Genomic DNA, 12,490 nt, shown 5'->3' on the forward strand with positions numbered 1-12,490 from the left:
TAAATCCAGCCTGCTACTTTTGAATAATTGTGAACTTATGAGGTTTCTAATCAAGTTGCTAACGGTCTCCTCTACTGTTGATCCTGGAAAACAGCAAAAAGAAATTAAAAAATTAAAGTTGCTTGCAATTAACGTCAAAGTGCCCTGATTAAGAAAGTTTTGATCCAGTGCTAAGGTTGAAATCTTAAGAATTAGAGATCTTAAGTTCAAATCCTCCTTCCCCCTCTTACTTCTCAAATCCCACTCTTTTCTTACTAAACAAAAAATTATTAAAAAAAAATTGCACTAACAGAGAGTATGACTGACTGCACTTGAAGTTTAGTTAACTTGAATGAACCTCCTTCCTCCTCTTACTTGTGAAATCCTCCTCTTTTCTTACTAAACAAAAAATTATTTTAAAAAAATGCACTAATACAGAGTATGACTAAGCGTGCTTGAAGTTTTGTGTACTTGAATGAACGACAGTTGCATGACTTCAAAGAAATCTCAAAGAACAACAAGAGCAGTAATGAAAAACATAACAAATTTCAAGGGCAATGGGTTCTTTTGGTGATACTAAGCAAGACAAAGGAGATTTGGAAGAAGTGCCGGTACTAATATTATAATTCTAATGCTAGAACTAGTCAAAATTTGTGAGTTTTTAGTGGACAACAAAATTATTAATTTATCTTATAAAATGGTAGAAATTAAGAGGTTATGCAATTATTGTATCCCGAAGTTATTGCATGTAATCACCAGTTGCAGCACAAAAAATGGTTCTTTCGGTTTGATCAACACTTAACGTGAAAGTGAAGGAATTTTTTTGGTGTCGCCCAATCAAACATTGTGAAGTTGGACTTGAGGTTTACTCATCCTTTTTCCCTTTTCCTGTTTTGAGCGGACTTGAGGGAATTTGAAGTTGGACCTGAGGAACTAAGGAAACCTAAAAGATGAGTTAGGTCATGTGCCACCTCCCAAATCAGTAAGGTAAATGCTATTTGGATGTAGCATACAAATGTGAATGGTATCTAAGTTTGAACTTTGAACATGATATGAGGCCAGGACCGGTGCATTCATGCAATCCATTAGGGTCTTGGGAGGAGGGCTAGGGGATTTTGTGGCTAAAGGAGTTTAGTCGGTTGGACTCCAAATATTTGGCAAGCAAAGAAAATGGTTGGAATTGACATGCATGACTAAAGCAATAGTTGGAGTTGACCTTACAGTATAAAGAGTCTCATTAGTCAATGGTGTGAAATGTGAATGGACATCTTGAAGGACTCATGATATCAATTATCAAAGACTCAAAAGCTGCATGATTAGGTTTCTGAAACTATCCCTTTAGATTATTGTGTTTCCAAGACCAATGGTGTAGAACAAGCCTTGAACTTCAATGTTCAAGGGGTGGGGTCAATTCCAAGTTCTTTTTCCTTCAAATACGCTCAAAATAGTTATCCAAATTTTTGGAACTGGAGTCTGTTTGAACTACTTTGATGAGCCCAAAACTTGGACCACTTCAAATTATTCATATTGTTTAGTGCTCACGTCCAACTAAATTGGCTTGTCACATTCTTCGTTCAAAAGTATTGGGATATTATATAGTGGAAAATCATTTGATATGACTACAAAGTGATCACTTAGGCTTGTCAGGATTTTTGTCAAAGTCCTTTTGTTAAGTCTAGAAAAACTAGGATGAAGAAAAGGACAGATCTAAAATGGAGCAACCTATTCCCACAATTGAAAGGAAAGGAAAGGAAAAAAAATCAAGGAAAAAAGAACACAAAAAAGAAAGAAAGAAAGAAAGAAAGCATTGGGAAGCATGCTCTCATGAAACATTAATGTATCAAGTGTTCTTGCTAAAGAAGAGAGATGCTAAAATCTTCTTTAAAATTAGGTTCTATTCGTAGTATGACACACTTAAATGAACCAAATTGCTCAATGACTGGCTTATATGTGAATGTTAAAGCTAAGGTCGAAACTGCAAGAGAATGAATAGTTATTTGAGGCATATTAAGTGCAGAGTAAATTTAAATGCAAAACCTGCAGATTTTTTTGGATCCAAAAACACCCTTATCTGACCCTTACTTCCCTTTTTGATTAAGAAAGCAAGTGGATGATTGTAAAATAATATGCTATTCTGCCGACATTGTTTCTATTTGCCCTTTTTTTTTTCCACTTGCCCATTGTTTGCTAAAGATTTTCTTGTATATATAGTTGTTCACGTGCTATTTTTTACCATTAAATGCTAATCAAAGCTTCTTTTCTGGGATATTTGAATCAAATGTTGTCAATTAATAATAAATTTTAAAAATCCTTAATGTTACCTCACAAAAAATCAAGCGCGCACAAGGAATTTTCTCTTCTACACGAATTAAATGAAAGCAGTTACCTCACAAAAAAATTAAAGAACTTCCCCAATATTCATTCAGTTGAACAAGTCTGTCCAACAACAAATGTAACACCTAATTTTGGAGTAATTATCCTAACAAATTCTGGAGTCTTTTGATTAGAAAATCATTTTCCAAAGAATAAATACATAAATTCTCCAGTCTTGTATAAAATTTGACAAACTTGTTGGCCGGTGCTACATCCCTATTTACTTGCACAATCAACCAACTATAACATGACCAGCTTCCTCTAGCAAGATTTAGATGTGGAAGAGAAGTGATGGCAATGATTCCACATATTCTTGAGGAAATATGTTCTGCCCTTTAAACTTTTTCCAGATTATGCTTTATCCAGAATCAACAACCATTTTCAGATTCTCATCAATCTTAGTTGCAACTAACTACTGGAGAATGGTTCCTTTCAAGAAGTTCCTTAAATCTCCACAGTGAAGCTGATCCATATTCTACATTCTGTGGATAAGCTGATAAATTTTGCACCACTGGACGTTTATCTCTTAGAAATCAATTTGCAATATATATATCACCCTTCATTTTCCTTCACGTCCCTTGTCTCTATGGTAGAAAGGGTAACTTCAAGTTTTTGGAACTTATGCTTTTCAGCTAATGAAATAGTTTGCATGAAAATCTATCCAAAAGAGTTTGGAAAAAAATAGAAGAAAACAAATAGTAAAGGTTGTTGACAAAGAGTAAAATCCAAAAGAGTTTTTGACATTTTGTAGGTGACTAGTAACTGTTTTTACTCGATCCAATTCTACCCACCTGAGCGTAGACACTCTAATCCAAATCCTTTATCCTTATTCTATCCTCATTTCCTCTAAAGGTTGTGAAGAATCGATTCTTGTAAAAATTACTCAAGGAAGAGTGTTTCTCATTAAAAAAAAAAATTGAAATTTGATGATCAAGATTCATTCAAAATCACCTCTATTGGGGCTCTTTAATCCAATCAACTTAGGCCTTGTTCTCAACTAATATTTAACACCTGATTTTAGATTCTGATTTTTTTTTTCAAAAAAGTCATTTTATTGTGTTCTCATGATTTTAGATTTCTTTAGCCTAAAAAAGCCAAAATCAGAAGCATCTATTTTGATTTGTTTAATTCTGATTTTCTAAAATCAGCTTTTATATAATCAGAAGTAGTCGAGAACAAGGCCTTAAAGCAAGCCAATAAGAATATAATAAAGAGACAAATGGCAATTTTAGCAAAATAACCATTTAACATGGAAAAATTTTGTATAAGCATAATTTGAACTTTGAATGTAGTGTGAATACTGACTAGCCCTGCTTATCATTTCGCACTTCAGTATCTTCACTTTGAAGCAACTTTTTCCACAATGTAGCATTCAACTTTAATATATACTAGCATATACTACATCTCCATTGTTCTTATTAATTTCGAAGTGACCCTCAGATTATGTATCCCAACAACCACTGAAATTAGGTAAGATATTCTTGCCCAGTTGATTCCTGATTTTCCACTTTTGCTAGCTAGGAATATTGCCCATTTGAGTGCAATTGATTTTTTTTATACAGAAAAGATCATTTCATTCAAACAAATCTACACTAATGACAAAAAATACATCAAACAAATATAACACAGATACATATACATATGAAATTAATAGATATAACATATTTAAAAAAAAATGATACAAATAAAGATAACATTGATGCTCCTATATATCTTCCATCCACATTAATCACTATAACTCAATACATCAGTGCAAGTCTACTGACAATCAGATTTGATTAAAACTGATTCAAATTCAAAGAGAAATTTAGATCTAACAATAATGGAGAAATTTGCAAATCTGAGAAACTAGATTCTAAATTTACAAAATCTCAAATTTTATAAAGATAAAAACCCAAAAAAACTCTCACAAGAAAAAAAAATCCAGAAGAGAATAAAACTCTCAGTAGAACAATCTAGGAAAGAAGAAACTTTCACTAGGAGATATTAGGAGAGAAGATTCTCTCATTAGGAAATCCTAGAAGAGAATTTATTCAAATTAGAGAAACTAAAAACTATAAAGAGTACTTCCTCCCATTGGAAAAGACCAAATTTGGTCTCTCGCCCTCCCATGGGAGAGATGAAGAAGATCTTGAGTGCAATTGATTAAGCAAGCAAAATTCTACCCCAATTGAATTGTTCAATCGTGGGGAACATTTGTTTTCTTTCATTCTTCATCCACTCTAGGACCACTGGTTCTCTAACCTCACATACTTAGAATTTGATTCCTCACTATCAAAAATTCCCAATATTTCCTGTAAAAGAAGATCCCACAAATTCCTCAACTCAAGAAAAAAAAGGCTTTGATACCTTTTCTTCTTCACCGTGCCGACATGCTAGAAGGCTATGGGCCTCTAACCTAAGTTTGAAAAAGGAAAAGGAAAAAAAAAAAAAAAAAAAAAAAAAACTATACCAATATGGTAGGCCATACGAGCACTAAAAACGTTTTTCATTTAAATAAGGTGGACGACTTTTTGTTGGTAGTCCACCACTTTAGGAAGAAAGCGCGTCTTGGGTGTGGAAACTTTAAATACGTAAACGTCTATTAGGCTGCGTTTGTTTTCTGTAGATTGACGTGTGAAAATGCTACACCACATAATTCTCAACAATTTTTCTGTCACGTAAGGAAATTAATTAGAATTAACTGAAACGAAATTACAAGTATAACTTTGCAGTAGTGTATAATTCACGTTATGCATGTGAAATCATGGTTTATAGATTTTTGTACTAATTTAGTTCAAATTTCAAGGAAGTAGAAATATGTAACTTTATGCTATTTTCATTATTTTATAACCAAAAAAGCCTTAGTCTTATCAAGCATAAATTAATTTAAAAAAGGTTAATCACACTCCACCTTTTATTAATCACGCTTCTACCATTTGTTTTATCATATAGTCTTATAAAAATAAATAACAGTAGGAATGTGATTAATGAAAAGTGGAATATGATTAACATTTCCCTTAATTTTGGTGGTACATGAGTGATACAAAAATCATATGATAAAAAATGATAGTAGAAGTGCGATTAACGTTTCCCTTAATTTTGGTACTACATGAGTGATATTTTTAATCTTAGACTAATCATATGAAGCATTTGGAGAGTGACTTCATTTGGTGTAATAGATTGCATTAATTCTCGTTCTAATGTGTAATGTTGTCTTTCTCTAGTGGAAAAATGTTGGTTAGCCCACCGGAGAAGAATCCTTAGTAAACGCGGACAATTGCCTTAGCATTTGCTTGGGATATCCACAGGACAAGGCATTTCAATTACTATACTGTACTGGGAATATAGAATATGTCTATGTTCGTTTGTCATAACTAATATACCTTTGAATGACTTGAAGTCTCCTTTTGTGCGTGTCTCTCTCTCTCTACCTTGTATACAAAAAGAAAGAGAGGTTATGGTAGCAATCTCTTTTTTTTGTCAAATATATAGTCTCTTATTTTGACAAGTGCCAGTTTCTATTTGTAGTTGAATTTTTGCTCCACTATTTTTTATGGTTAGTCAAAAGTCATAAATATCTCTCCTCCCAATTTTTTTTCTTTCTCTTTCTGACTCTGTTTTTAACCTTCATCTCCCTCTTTTTTCTTCATCTTTCTTTTTTCTCCCTTCAAATTTTTTCTTTATAATTAATTATACTAAGATTATTTTCTAACTATTTTTTTAGATGATTATTGTTGACCATGGAGAGGTGTTGTAATAATCAATTGATTTATATTGTCACTTCCTATTCCGTCAATTTTAACTCTTTAATCTAGTATTTTGCTTTTTCTTTTCTTTTTTTCCTTCATCCTAATTTTTCTCTGCCTTTCCTCATTCCGCTCAATCAATGCATTTTTTTCTTTTTCCTCTATAATTAATTGAATGTATGTTTTTCTTGCACAGGAATGGATATTTCTTTTATTCCATTGTTCAAAAATCATGATTCATGATCATCTTTTTTTTAGGAGATATATAGACAATAGACCTTTTACCCTCGCTACTTTTACTATCTGGTATATTCCATTCTTTTTATTCCTATTCTTCCCTCATTTCACGCTGCCAAATATGGACTTAACTTTTTTATTAACTGTATTTTTTTAGCCTTTATTGTTTTTCTTTTTTTGCCTCTTTATTCTGTTACCTTGGTGTATTTATTTATTTTGGCTTGATCTCTTTGATATTCATTAAGCCTTCCATTATTTTGGATCTGCAAATCGATTTTCCTTTTGTGCTGTTTGTCTTAAATCTCAATGCAAAATTTATTTTTTGCAATTCTGATGTTTTAGTTCCTTTTTAATGCATAATTGAATCCTGCACTTATTTTACTAATTCTTTGGTACTAAATTTTTGTAACTTTTTTTATGCATTGAAAAGCCTTCCATTCAACTTTCTTACAAGTTTTATTGTGAATTTGTAGGATAGAAGTTTTTACATGATAGTGTCTTGTTTGAAAAAGAAATAGTGGTGAAATTTTATGTGCGCATTTGTAATTATAATAGCATGATACTTGAGTTTTATGAAGCATAAGTGGCATTTATGTTAATATTGAACCGGTTTGGCATTTTCTCATGTGCTTGGTTTTTGAATTTTTTACTGTTTTTTGTTCATACAATACAATATATATCTCTATTGCGTCACAATAAGTAAGTTGGAGCAAACTTTTGAAACATTCCACTAATGATAAACTTTTTTAGGCTCATTTTTTGACAATTATAATTTCTTTTTATTTGAAAGCAAATTATAGTGTGCTTGGTTTTTCTCATGTGCTTGGTTTTTGAATTTTTTACTGTTTTTTGTTCATACAATACAGTATATATCTCTATTGCGTCACAATAAGTAAGTTGGAGCAAACTTTTGAAACATTCCACTAATGATAAACTTTTTTAGGCTCATTTTTTGACAATTATAATTTCTTTTTATTTGAAAGCAAATTATAGTGTAATGAATTTTAACCATAATTTTATAGATGGGCCACAGCACAGTCTGGTTCCTTCTAGTATGTGTGTGTGTATATATATATATATTCTCATCTCCACTTTCAAATTTTTGACGCGTTGAGTTCTTCTAATACAGACATTTGTGCTGAACAAACTATTTCAAACAAATATACATCATGCTGCAAACCTTGTACTGTTCTGTGGTGGTAATATATATAATTATGAATGATTGCATCATATCCGCAGTACTTTTCAATCAGTCGTGTTTGAAGTACTTAGCTGCAACTAAAAATATTTAATGATGATTCTCGCTTCTTGCCCTCCAAGAAAACGAAAGGTCAGTGGCAGTCATTGCCGATTGTAATAATTAATAAGTTCAAATTCTACCACCATATTCTAGACTTCATATAAAATATTCCTACAAAGACTTCAATTTGAAAACTAAGGCACCGTTTGAATTGAAGGAAAGGGAAGGAAAAGAAATGAGAGAACTGTAATAGAAAAACAAGAAAAGAAAAAGAGAGTAGATGAAAGCAAGTTTCATCGATCTTATTTGGATTAAAAATGAAAAACAAAAAAATTGAAAAATATTGTTTGGATTAAGGAAGAAAAGAAAATTATCATACGTTAATTATGTTTTTATCTTTAACTTAAAAGTTCAATTTGTAAAATTTTCATTAATCTTGGTTTTCTTTTTCTCTGTTCGTCCACTTTTGAATGGAAAATAGGTTCGCAAAAACTAACAAGACTTTATTCCCCCCCTTTCTCTCCTATCTTTTCTTTTCACTCCTCAAAATTCAATCCAAATATCAAAAACTTTATCCCTCCATTTCCTTTTCTTTCATTTCCCCCCTATTCCTTCAAAATAATCAGTGCCCAACGGATTAATTGAGATTAAAGGATCAACCATCTGCCAGTTCAAGAAGCAAAGTGGTTCAAGTCTAAAGGCCTCTTTTCTTGTTAGCTTCTGCTTTTTCTCAAGCTGCTTATTGAATATATTGATGTTATAACTTTGAACCAATAAGCTGTTTAGAAAACTTGAATCATGCTTTCATTCTAGTGTTTTGAAAGCTTATTAATTGATAAGATCTCAATATTTTGTTACTAGAATTAGCTTTTCTTTTCATTTTTGAAATAAACTCGACGGAAAAGAATAAAAATAAATAAACAGACAAACAAACCAACGAAATTTAAATAGTGAAACCACACCCCACAACTCTAACTCCAACCTAAGTTTTTAATTATGGTACAAGTAACAAGTGCAGCAAAGGTGTGTATGAATATTATCCAAGTTCACTAGGAAGTCCATAAACTGACCAAGATTTGATGCATGCGTGAACTCTTTTTTTTTTTTTTTTTTTTTTTGGTCTGGTATGTAAGTGTTGATAAACTAGGAATCCATAAACTTCTAGGATGTCAAGAACTTTACCTCACTTTTCAATTTTACACCACTATTTTATTTGTTTTTCCTCTTGAACTATAAGAATGCCCTCACTTTTATCCCATGACAAAAGATCATTCCTAGGAGAATAGAGAATTCCACAACATTTCAATAGAAGACTTCATCAAACTCAAGGACTATAATAGAAGACTTCCTACTTGATATAAGTAGCTCCTAGTTCACAGCATTTCGGTGTCCAACAAAAGCAACACTTTTCAACTAGTTATGGAATCATGGCTGAATAGTACATTAGCAATGAGTAATATTCCCTAATTTTCTGATCCACAGAACTCCATTAATTTGGGGTGGGGATTAGTAAGAATGTTTAATATTGGCTAATGTTTGAAACGTTAAAAGAACAAGAAAAAAACAGCTTTCCCTTCAGAAGGAGTTAGAAAAAGGCCGAACGTTAAAAAAATTATTTAAACGTAAAAAAAATATTTGAATGTGAAAAAAAAGGCCTACAAACAAAATTCGAAATGGTAATTATTCATTGCAAGGAGGGATGGACAAATACTTGTTAGTTAGTGATAATGCCACGGCACCTATTTAGTTTTACAACAAATTATTTATGAAAAGATAAGTCCCTTTTTCAGAAGGATCAATCTTTACTAGTAAAGAGTATAGTTGTCATTTCAAAGAAATCAACGTCATATGTGTGTGTATATATATGTATGTCAATATTGACGATTACCTTTTCCTTTTTTTATATTTCCAACACACTTTTGAAATTAGTGAAGATTTTTAAAAGTCTTTTTACTAAAACAAAAATCCTATAGTGTATTTATTTCTGTTTAGAAAAAACTAAAATAAAAATGATTGTTTTCATATATCCTTCTTGATTTGGATAGTCCATTATTTACAAATAAATTATATTTTTTTATAGTAAATATATTTTTCAATCATTTTTTATCTTCCTAATCATTTTATATCTCATATATATTACATCAAAAAAGTATTATAGCGATAATTTAAGAAAAAGTTTTTCAAATAATCTTTTGTCCAAAATACACACTTTCGGCTATCTAATCAAGAACGTGAAAACCAAGAATGTTGAATTCATCAAAATGCAGTAATTACTCTATGATTGAAAAGATTGAAGGACCACTGACCCTTTACACCTCAAAATGCTTTAACAGTGTATTTCTAAGACGAAAAAGTCGCTTTTAGTGCCTATCTTATTCCTAGCAACATCACCATCATAAGGATATCATTGCTAACCAGGCTAATATCCTTTCCCATCAGTTACATATGAGTTAAACTGTGGTTTGATATGCCTTGTCTCAAAATCCATTTGGCAGTCTTTGTCAGATTAAGTCACTCTCAATATGCTAGTGAATAGTGACGATGTTCCATTAGAAACAAAATAAAGCAAACTTTTTCTTGATCAAGGTACATATAAATACATATATAGCAGCTGGAATTTTGAATGTGTTGATCCTTTCTCCGTGAGAAACAAGCCCAAGAAAGTTTAGAATCATCTTTTCTTTTTCTTGTCAAGAATTGCATAACACAAGATTTTAGTTTTGACTTGAGTATCAAAGTTTTTAAGATTTGTCATCTATCAGTGGCTTTCAGATTTATCTCTTTCTCTCTTTTAGTGGTTTTTTCTTATTGATTGGTGAGGAATTACCTAATATAAGATTGTATTTATTCAATTCTTCGACTAAGATTTTAAGTTCTGTTCACGCTCAGTGCTTCATTAAAACTTAATAATTTTATCTTTTTTGTGGAAAAAATCACATTGCAAAAATGTTGGTATTTAGAGGTGGGATATTTTACTATTCTTACTCAGATGAAACAAGCAAGGACGGACCTAGGGGTGGGGAGTGGCCACAAGCCCACAAGTTCTGAAAATTTGATTTTGCTCTCATAAAAATAATTGAAATTTTTTAAAGTTATTCTATAAAAATTAAATTTTGTCCCACCACAAAAACTTTGAACTAGTTTGTATAATATACTTGGGCTCAAATTATACGTTAAAATTTTCCTCCATAATGTAAATTTTCTAGTTCCATCTTATGCTTCTAGAGGCAATAATATGAGTAATTGCACTTAAGTGACAAATTGTATCTTGCTAACTTCACACAATCACCCTGTCTAAGTATTCAAAAAGCCTTTGTGGAGCTCTGACAAAGCTTCACTAACGTGAAAAGTTGCTCAGTCTCAATTGATTGGCATCATTAATTATGTTAATGATCTATTAATATTAGAATTATCGTGGGCGCCGCTTCTCCCTAATTTTTCTATGGTGGAAAGGGATGTCAATAATTATTAGTATAGAGACGTCCTAATCATCCTAATCTGTAATTGTGACGAGGTCACTATTGTAGGCCAATTTTGGCACAAAGAAGATGAGATTTTCAATATGATTCTAGAAAGTTGTTCATAACAATTATAATTATAATCTGATCACTAGCTAGTGAAAGTTTTCAAGTTCATAATATTCCATGATTAACTAAATTACGCCCGCATGTTGCTGTTGGATGAGATTGCTTATTACATTAATTAATCTTCATCATCTTGAAAATTGAAATATGCTCACTGATCACTATTTAATTTACTAGAGTCACAAAATCCCATATTGTATGTAGGCTAGTTACTAATATTTATGTTGTGGTCCAGCATCTATGAGGAATTTGAAATTGTCCTTGATAAAACAGTTAAGAGATGCAGATAGGTTTGTTTATTCTTCTTCTTGGAATCTTCATTAATTTTACAATTTCAGAGGAATCAAAGCTAGTAGTTTGCCATGGAGAAATGTTTAAATTTCCTCGTTTCTCTCAAGGCTAATAACCTAGGTTATTATTTGATTATATGGCTTACTGAAGTAGCATGGTCCCAATTCATCATAGGTGAATGGATCTATGCTTTTTGCCACATCAGTTGACGCAAAGTTAAATTGTAATTATCATGTTATTAAGAGAATAAAGTCTTAAAAATTTTAGGTTTTTGTCCTAATTAATAGTGTAACAATTATATTAATGAATTTTGTCTTGCGCTTCATGTTGAAGGAACTTTTATCTTGGAAATATAACAAAGAAAACCAATAAAGAAAAGAAAAAACAAATAGGGTTTAAGAGAATAAAGTCTTAAAAATCTTAGATTTTTGTCCTAATAGTACAACAATTATATTAAAGAATTTTGTCTTGTGCTTTATGTTTAAGGAACTTTTATCTTGGAAATATAACAAAGAAAACAAAAAAAAATAGGGTTTGGAAACCACCAATGGACAAGGCACGTACTTTAGCATCCCTAATTAGTGGGGGTGCAAAGAAACAAATATCCACTAAATCAAATATAATTACAAATCTTTTTGGGTTTTCTATCTTTTCAATTTTGTGTTAGGTAAGGAAAACAGGAGACAGCAAGGGGACCAAAATGGTGACACTAAAGCTGTTCCGGCAGCCGATAAAAAGAGTACCTGCGGATAAAAAGAGTAGACAAAAACTGGGATTATTTTGAATACCGGTTACATAATAGGACCAATTCTTTCTGCTCCACTAATCTTTTTTCTTTTTCAAAGTACTCCCCTTTTCTTTGTTGTGTTTAATCAGTTGAGTTGATGTTGAGCTTGCTTATATAGTCGATGAGCTTAATCTCTAATCATCTGTAGAAATATCCAATCAAAGATTTTTCATGAATCTTGAAGAACCAAAACTCTTGACTCATGATCATATCCCAAGCTTGTCTATATTTTAATTAGTTTGCAGATCTTCACTTTCTCGAGAAAAAAGAA

This window comes from Coffea arabica, chromosome 2c (genome assembly GCF_036785885.1).
Source record: "Coffea arabica cultivar ET-39 chromosome 2c, Coffea Arabica ET-39 HiFi, whole genome shotgun sequence".
NCBI lineage: Eukaryota > Viridiplantae > Streptophyta > Magnoliopsida > Gentianales > Rubiaceae > Coffea > Coffea arabica.